This window comes from Dermacentor andersoni, chromosome 7, assembly GCF_023375885.2.
Source record: "Dermacentor andersoni chromosome 7, qqDerAnde1_hic_scaffold, whole genome shotgun sequence".
NCBI classification, from domain to species: Eukaryota; Metazoa; Arthropoda; class Arachnida; order Ixodida; family Ixodidae; genus Dermacentor; species Dermacentor andersoni.
Genome location: NC_092820.1, coordinates 136378492 through 136386461, shown reverse-complemented (window position 1 = coordinate 136386461; position 7970 = coordinate 136378492).

The following is a 7970-nucleotide window of genomic DNA, read 5'->3' as shown; positions in this document are numbered from 1 at the left end:
CGGCCTTGAGTACTGAAACCAGTCCAGGTCTGTGTCCTAGGACGTTTTCCTCCGTTAAGGTACGATCGTCTAGCTCTTAATCGCGGTATCGAGCACTGTTTTGCTACACTGTAAAGAGGGCAGTCATAGAGGAAGGGCTTGATCGTCTCCTCGCAGCCGCAGTTGTCGCAAACAGGGCTCTCGGCCATTCCGATTCGGAAGGAATAGGCGGTCGCGAATTCCAGGCAGAGCCACAAGCGGCACAGAAGCGTCGCTCTCGCTCGTGGTACCCCTGATGATAGAAGAGTTGCAGACGTGGATCCAATCCGTGGAGACGTGCGTTGGTAAATTCACTTGTGCTCCACAATACAATGTCTTTGTAAGCTCGCGCGAGAGCTTGCGAAGCCCTGTTTGCTGCTTCTGTTCTCGACAGTGGTATTGGTGTACAGTGGAGAAAGTGTAGGAAAGAAAGGGCGAAAGCAGGGATGATGTTAGCCAGAAATGTGTCTGGTTGGCTACCTACACTGGGTCAAGGAAAGGAGGCATACGAAAATGTGAGAGAAAAAAAGCGGAAGGAATGACGCGGTCAGTTCGCGCACACGCGTGGAGGGCACCACTAAGTCAAAGGCGTTCACACAGGCCAGTCGCCCTCAAAGTGCCTCCACAGCCCTGTGGGCCGACGACCGATGGGGCCGGCGCTCGAGCCGCGCCTGCGCAAACAATGGTTGTTCGTCCAATCGGCTCAATGAGATAGATTTTGTTTTCTCTCCTTGAGTGGAATTCTTTTCCCTGCCACAGATGTCGGGTACTGTCGGTTATTCCAATTAATGCTGCGTAAGCCTTCGCAAAGGCCACTCCCAACCGCAGTTGGTACAGAAGCGATGTCCCACGTCGATGAAGCCCGGGTGTAGGAGGGAGCTGGAGCAAAGGGTTCAGTTCGTGTAACCTGATGCGATTTGCATTTGGGGCGTTAAACTCTCCTGTAGCGAACGTGCGTGTGAGGGGACGTATCTGCCTTGTAGCATCTGTCCTGGAAAACGGAGTGGTAACGCTTTCTTCTTGATGTGACGCTCGGGCAGCTTTGTCATCGTGATCATTTCAGCTGATCCCGCAATGGCCCGGTAACCTCTGGAAAATAATTCCATGGTGGATGCGGTGCTGAAGTAAGTCCGACAATCGCTTACGTGAGCTCTTTGTGAGACCCATGTCCGATAAATGACTGCATATAGTGTAAAGCCGGTCTTGAGTCGCAAAACACGGCCCATTAAGCAGGACTCGCTGCGTGAATAAATTGAAGTGCAATGAGCAGAGCCGTGAGTTGTGCAGCCGTCGGCATCGTGACATGTGACGTCTTGAATCGTAGCGTTGCTTCTCGTGTCGGTACAAGGAAAGCGCCGTCAGAACTGCTCGATATAGGAGATCCATCAATATAGGTGTGCACGTGTACAGTGTCTGTAGTTCACATACAACAGGATTAAGCTGAACTGTTCCAATCCAGATGGTTGTATATATGGCTTGTATGAAATGTGTGACCATGCATGACCATGTATGAAACACTGGCCTAGACGCCGGTTCGTAAGCGAGGCGCCACGCACACAGATAGTAGTGCTATGTGTCGTGCGGAGCCTTTCTATGGTTCGCGAGGTTGTCGGAAGAGATCCGCGTAAAGTGCCTCACGCGTACACGCTTCGTGTGCGTCGTTATTCAACAGATCTGAGCAATGGCAATTGTTTCAGCCGTTCACGCAAAGCGTGGTATTCCAAGGCATATCCCAAGACTTAGGCCTGAAAGCTCAGAGTTGTACGCATGTTAGTTTGGCAGGTGTCGTATAGAACAGGTAAGACGTACTGCAGGAATCCAACAAACAGCCCATTGTACACCTGTAACATGGAGCGTGTGGACACGCCCCAGTTACTTTATGCAGGAAACTTGAACATATAACAAACGGCAATCAGTCGCTTTTTCATGTGGTTAACATGAGGCATCCCAGGAAACGTCTCTGTCAATCACAACTTTCAAGAACCTGTGACTTCTGCTAGACTATATTGCTTGTCCGTCGCGGCCTTTAGAAGGAGGCGGCCTTTTGAAGCCCAGCGCGAAGCTCAAGCCGTGTCACACCCGACGTACAAATTCAAATGTCGTCGGCGAACGAAGCTTTATAGTTTTCCGACTAGCCCAATCAGACAAGAATTTTAAAAATTCTTGCCTTAGCAACCCATATTGAGGGACTTCGCGGCTATTCTGATACTGGAGTGTCGGCCCGTCTCAGTTGGATGTACAGTGGACACCGTCGTGGCCCGATTGGGCAGCGTCATTAGCACTGTCGTTATCAGAAGTCATTCAGTGGTTCGGTATCCACTGATAAATGATTTGGGGCCCCTTATCGATTACGTGCTGCTGAAGGGGTCGGATGTCAGTGACTAGCTGTTCGTTAGGTATGTGATTAAGCGAAGACAGCAGACACTGGAGAGCTGCCTTCGGGTCACAAAAGATGGACCATGACTGTGACGATTAGTGAGCAATAAACTTCAGAGCAGCAGTTATAGCTGCGAGTTCTGCAGCCATCGGTGATGTAATGTGAGACGTCTTGATTTGCATGATGATAGATTTCGTGGGTATCATCACTGCTGCGGCTAAACTTTTGGAGGCAACAGATCCATCCGTGTAAGCGTGGAGGCGTTCACTGGGCGTCTCATGCAGGAATAAACGTACGGTTTGTTCGAATCTTCGGATTTTCGTTTTCTTTTTGATACCGGGATGAATAAAGGGGGCTTGGAGCGGCTGTAGGCAGGGATGGTCATGCTGCAGTCGTGAAATTCGACGTCAAAGTTCCATGGTTCTCGGTGATAGTCCTACTGAACGCTGAACGAAGTCTTACGGTTGGAAGGGAGGCGAGGTGATGCGAGGGAAGTTCTGTGAAGCGTCTGATGTGCATCCTTAAAGCTCCGACATAATTTTTCTTTTTTTTTGCGCGAGAAGACGTGGACAGCTAAAAGTGGCGCAGGATACATTAAGCGATGGAGTGTAAGTATTGTTTGGGGGGTCATGCACGATGGCTATTGTTGCTGCCACGCATGCACACCTCGGAAAGGCAATGAAAGAATCGCTTAAACTGATTCCCACAGTGCGTGGGAACCGCACACCTTTTTTCTCATATTACATGAATTACCTTAAAAGGTGCGCTGCACTTAAGAAATGATTTATATGTGCTCGTTCGTAGCCCCATTTTTGAAATACATATAGTGCATTTAGGAGACATCATTGCAAATATTTTGAGATACTAAGCTGGTTATGTAGGGTAGCTTCCTAATAGCCGTGTTTGAAGAGAATGCTACGACAAGAGCATTGAACGGCTTTTCTACACCTCCGTTTCTTGTCGATACTATTTTGTTAGCACCACACAATCAGTTCTCATTAGAGCTGCGCCGATATGCGTTCCTTTACTCTGTTTCATACTTAGCTTGTAATGCTGTGAAAGCTACGCTGGAGGTTCGGCCATCAAACTGTATCACTCCGCAAATTTTGTGCTCGAGTCTTGTGGTCCGACGGGGTCGCACGAGCTGGCAGGTGAGGCTGCAGCATCAGGCTGCTAATTAAAAATCGTGAAACGGAAACATCAAGAAACAAAGTAATATAGAACAATGTGCTAACAGCTGAATAGCACAGCTGGTTCATTTTTAGATATTGAACCTTTTTCTTCGTTTATTACTGAGTCAAAATAACGATCGGTTTCTCACAATAGCTGGCTAAAATAACAAACAATTTCTCGGTTGCGAACTCAACTAACCCAAGGAGTCTTTCTAGGCTCCAGAGCGTACCATGCTAGGTACGAGTAATAACGTATAGAATAACGTTATTATAGAATGGCATAAACAGCACGAGCATGCTATGCAAGTTTATTCGTGCGGAATTTTCACCTTTTATTCCTGCCACTATGACTACACGTGCTGCACGGTTTCAAGCAACCGACAGATCATATTGCACGGCTACCATATCGTGCGAATGCGTGCGCGACCGAAATGTCACCGTGCGAAGTATGTCAAACACCTTATTAAGTGCCTACTGACTTGACCAGCTTCTGTGTAAAACGTCACTATGCACCAAGAAACTTACTGTACGTCAAAGCGAAACTTTTTTTTGCCGACCTCGCGGGGTTTTCGTGACTGTGGGTGCTTCGTGACTGTCCTCTTGCCTAATAGGCCAGCCAATCACAGCGCATGACGCGCGTGACGTTACCGCCGCTGCGTTCTTTGCACTACCACCAGATGGCGCCCGCCTCCGCGTCTCCGCGGCCACGACCGCGGCGGCGGCGGCCGTGCGGGGAAAAGAATAAGCACAAACTCCTGTTTCGATTCTTTATGCACTCACACAGAGTTTCACTGTACGTAAATTCCAACTCGTTGGATCTGCTCTTTTTCTCTCTCTCTCCTTGTTCTGTCCTCTACGAGGGAACGGTTAGCGGCTACAATGGCCTCCCGTTAAAGTGTCCTGACAGTAGCTCCTCAGGATCAGATAAAGTTCGTTCTCTGTCTGTCTGTCTGTCTGTCTGTCTGTCTGTCTGTCTGTCTGTCTGTCTGTCTGTCCGTCCGTCCGTCCGTCCGTCCGTCCGTCCGTCCGTCCGTCCGTCCGTCCGTCCGTCCGTCCGTCATTGTCGGACAGCTGGTGGGCGCGCGCGCCGTATGGCTTGTTTTTCGGGCAGCTTTGGTTTTCGCAGCCAGACCACAGAACACCTACGCTGAAGAATGGATGCACTCACAGAGATACATCGGACGCAGAACGCTGCCGCAAACGGTGTTTTGCCCCCTGGTGTTAGAAGCGCGCGCGAACTTTGTACGCAAATATTGCATCCGTGATGTGACATTAAGGAAAGGCGCTGAAGTTGGCATCATTTCCGTCATGCGCCAAGCTTGGCGTGTGTTTTATGTAACCCCAGGTGGACAAAAATTCGGTCAGGAACCATACTAGAATAATAATTAATTATAATAATGAATTAATAATCACTGTTTCCCATAAAAAAGATTTCTATGTTGGCGATCTGGGTAAAAAGCTGCGCGCAGGCAATTTGACGCGCCCAAAAACACATGAAAGGCAACAGGAGGCAGCGGGCGCTCACATGTGAGTGCACAGGTGGGTAGGCGTCAATATACAAAAATGTATGAATAGAAACGGGAAGTAACGCATTTTAATAATTACAGAAACAAGCAGTCTGTGCGCACAAGAAAAATATTTAATTTATACACCAGCATTTACATTAGTTTAAGGCATTGCTATGAAACAAAACCTGAAAAAAAAGAAAAAAAAAGAACCGCAAGATAGCACAATGTTCAGTGCAGCACAAACTCAGAAAAATAAAAGAAATAGGAGATATACAGCGTTGCATATGCAGAAAAGCAATAAACAATAATAGGAATTAGTTTGAATGGAAGTAGTTTTGCAAGCTCCATAAAGACAGACGATGTATTTTTCGGAAGGCGATGGAAGGCGAGGTTTTTCGGTAAAGTCTGTTCCAAGTGCGTGTCGAAGCACTTCCTGACCATAATTCGTTCTTGAGTGCGGGATGTTCCGTTGATCAGGCGTCCTTGTGACATAGGCTGCAACATGTTTAAGTAGACTAGCTATATTTCGAATACTGTTTACCGTGTGCTTGAGTTCCTTGCGATACGTCAGTGCCAAACTGGGTTAAAAGAGGTTTTGAATTCTAAGCAGATTAAGTGTTGCGAACAGTAGCTGAGCGGGGCATCGTAGGGCTTATTACATACCAACGGCATTATTAGTTTTTGATACCGTGCCCCATACTAGACAGCAGTAACTTAAATGACTTTTAAATAAAGCATTGTAAATTTGTATTTTTATTTTGCGTGGAAGATATTTGACGCAGTACACCGCGCCTTCGACTTCCGACAGTTTTCTAGCGAGGAAGTCGTCATGGGTGTTCCACACCATATGTTTTGTTGTTGTTGTCAAAGTCAGCGATACCTTTCCAGTACCACCTCACTTCCTATCTCGCTGCAATGTCAATTTCCGCTGCAAGCCCTATAACACATCAACCAATACATCAAATACTGACCCACACTCAACGTTTTTACGAGAGCCTGCTGGCCTTGTATCATTGGGCGTGGACGCGGAGCAAGGAAATAAGCCGAAGCGCCCAGGACTGGGCCTGCCAGATCTTGGAGCCGGCGTCCGCCGGCGTTCCGTCACAAGGGTTGCTCGACGTTAACGGGGAGAAAGGGGACAAGCTGAATCGCCCAGAAACAAGCGCCAAGATTTCGCATTCTTTCGTCTTCAGCGTTCCAGTGTCTCCATCGACGCCCTGGCTGCTGAAAAATGTGTACCGTATGCCATCGAGACACTTGTTTAGAGCCTCTTCCTGCGTAACAAAACGGTTTCCCGGCAAAGCAAAGGAGACACAAGCCACACATCCGGGAAACAGCTGGCGCTACAGCGGACGCACGCGGGCGCAGCTGAGGTCTGACGCCACTGAACTCGGCCGCGCCGCGCCTGTGGTCCTTGCGACGCCCCGTGAAAATGGCCTCTAAGCTCCGCGGCGTGTCCCTACACATTTCGCTTCTCATCCCTGTCAGCTCTGCTACTGACAACAACCATTTTCTAGATTACACTGTCCGCCTCTCACTGCTCTCCGCTAGGCGACCCTCACTCCGTGACTCATAGCACTCCATTGCCCTCTCCACATCTCGCAGCCAATGAGAGATTTACAGTTAGTAGCCGAACGGCCAGGAAATCCAGCAAACGATTCCAAGAAAAATGTATTAATATTTAATATAATCCTGAGTATGTCTGCATCCTGCCACATAGCGCATATGTTGCTTCGCAACGTTATATCTAATAAATCCCCATCACCAAACTGCTCAAGGTTTTCAAGCTGTAGTTAGTGCCACCCGTTCGCGGATGTCTTGTACTGCCGCCGTCACACTTATCCCCAACACGGGAGCCAGCGGCTGACGCATACGGGACCATCAGCATCCCCAAGTGCCACCTGCATAAATCGAGACGGCAGTGCGGCCGGTCACGTGATACCTGTTGACAGTATATGTAACCAGTTGTCGCTTCGGTGATCCAGAGAGGGGCGGCAGATGCGCTTCGCAATTTCGGATTCACATTCGCCTGCAGCCGCCTGGTCTATCATTGAGATGGTATGAACACGCTGCCTCAGTCCGTCCGCGCTGGGCCACGGGGGGCCCAACTGCTGTCGCGACAACACAATATAGTGTCTGATGATTAGGTATCGTGCCAATATACTGCTTCGTCTTTTAAAACAGAAGTTATGCTGTTTAATCAGCGCCTTCAGTTCGAACCGCTCAGACAATACCCATCAGAGTCTCACTAGCGGAGCGGCTCGCCATTATCGCAATTTCACTAAAAGAGGCGTCGCAACGCGAAATAGCAGATACTCACCCGTTGCCAGTCTCTCGGTCAGCTGAGCAACAACTAGTTGCATATGCTGTCTACAGGTAACGCATTCCCGAACGCACTGTCGTCTCGATTACAGCCTGTGCCACTTTGTGGCGCTGCCGGTCACGCGGGCTGCTCGCTCCAGGGTTCAGGTCATGTGTTACGGCGACAGTGGATTGTTCTCGTAAGCTAGCGCTTCATTAGATGCTCTGAATGTTCTCTGTTATTCCATTGCTGCCTTGATCATGCCGGCAAAGCCTCAACGAAGAATTTTGGAAAGTATACCATCAACAAAAAAGTAGCTGTTTAGCCCGAAAGGCGAAATCGATTGCGATAGCAAATTACAGACAGATTTACAAAGTAAGGATAGTATTTACACAGTAGCGCAGAAGCACACGGAAGGAAGAAATAGACGGGATACAGCGCTAACGGCGAACTTAGGACCCTGGCTTGGTAATTTGCTTACTTGTTCTGCAAGACGGACGTCTCCCACCATGTAGATTGAATTTCGGTTGCCGATGGGCTTTTTCGGGACACCGTCTTCCAGAACAAGTAAGCTAAGTACTCAACCATGGTCC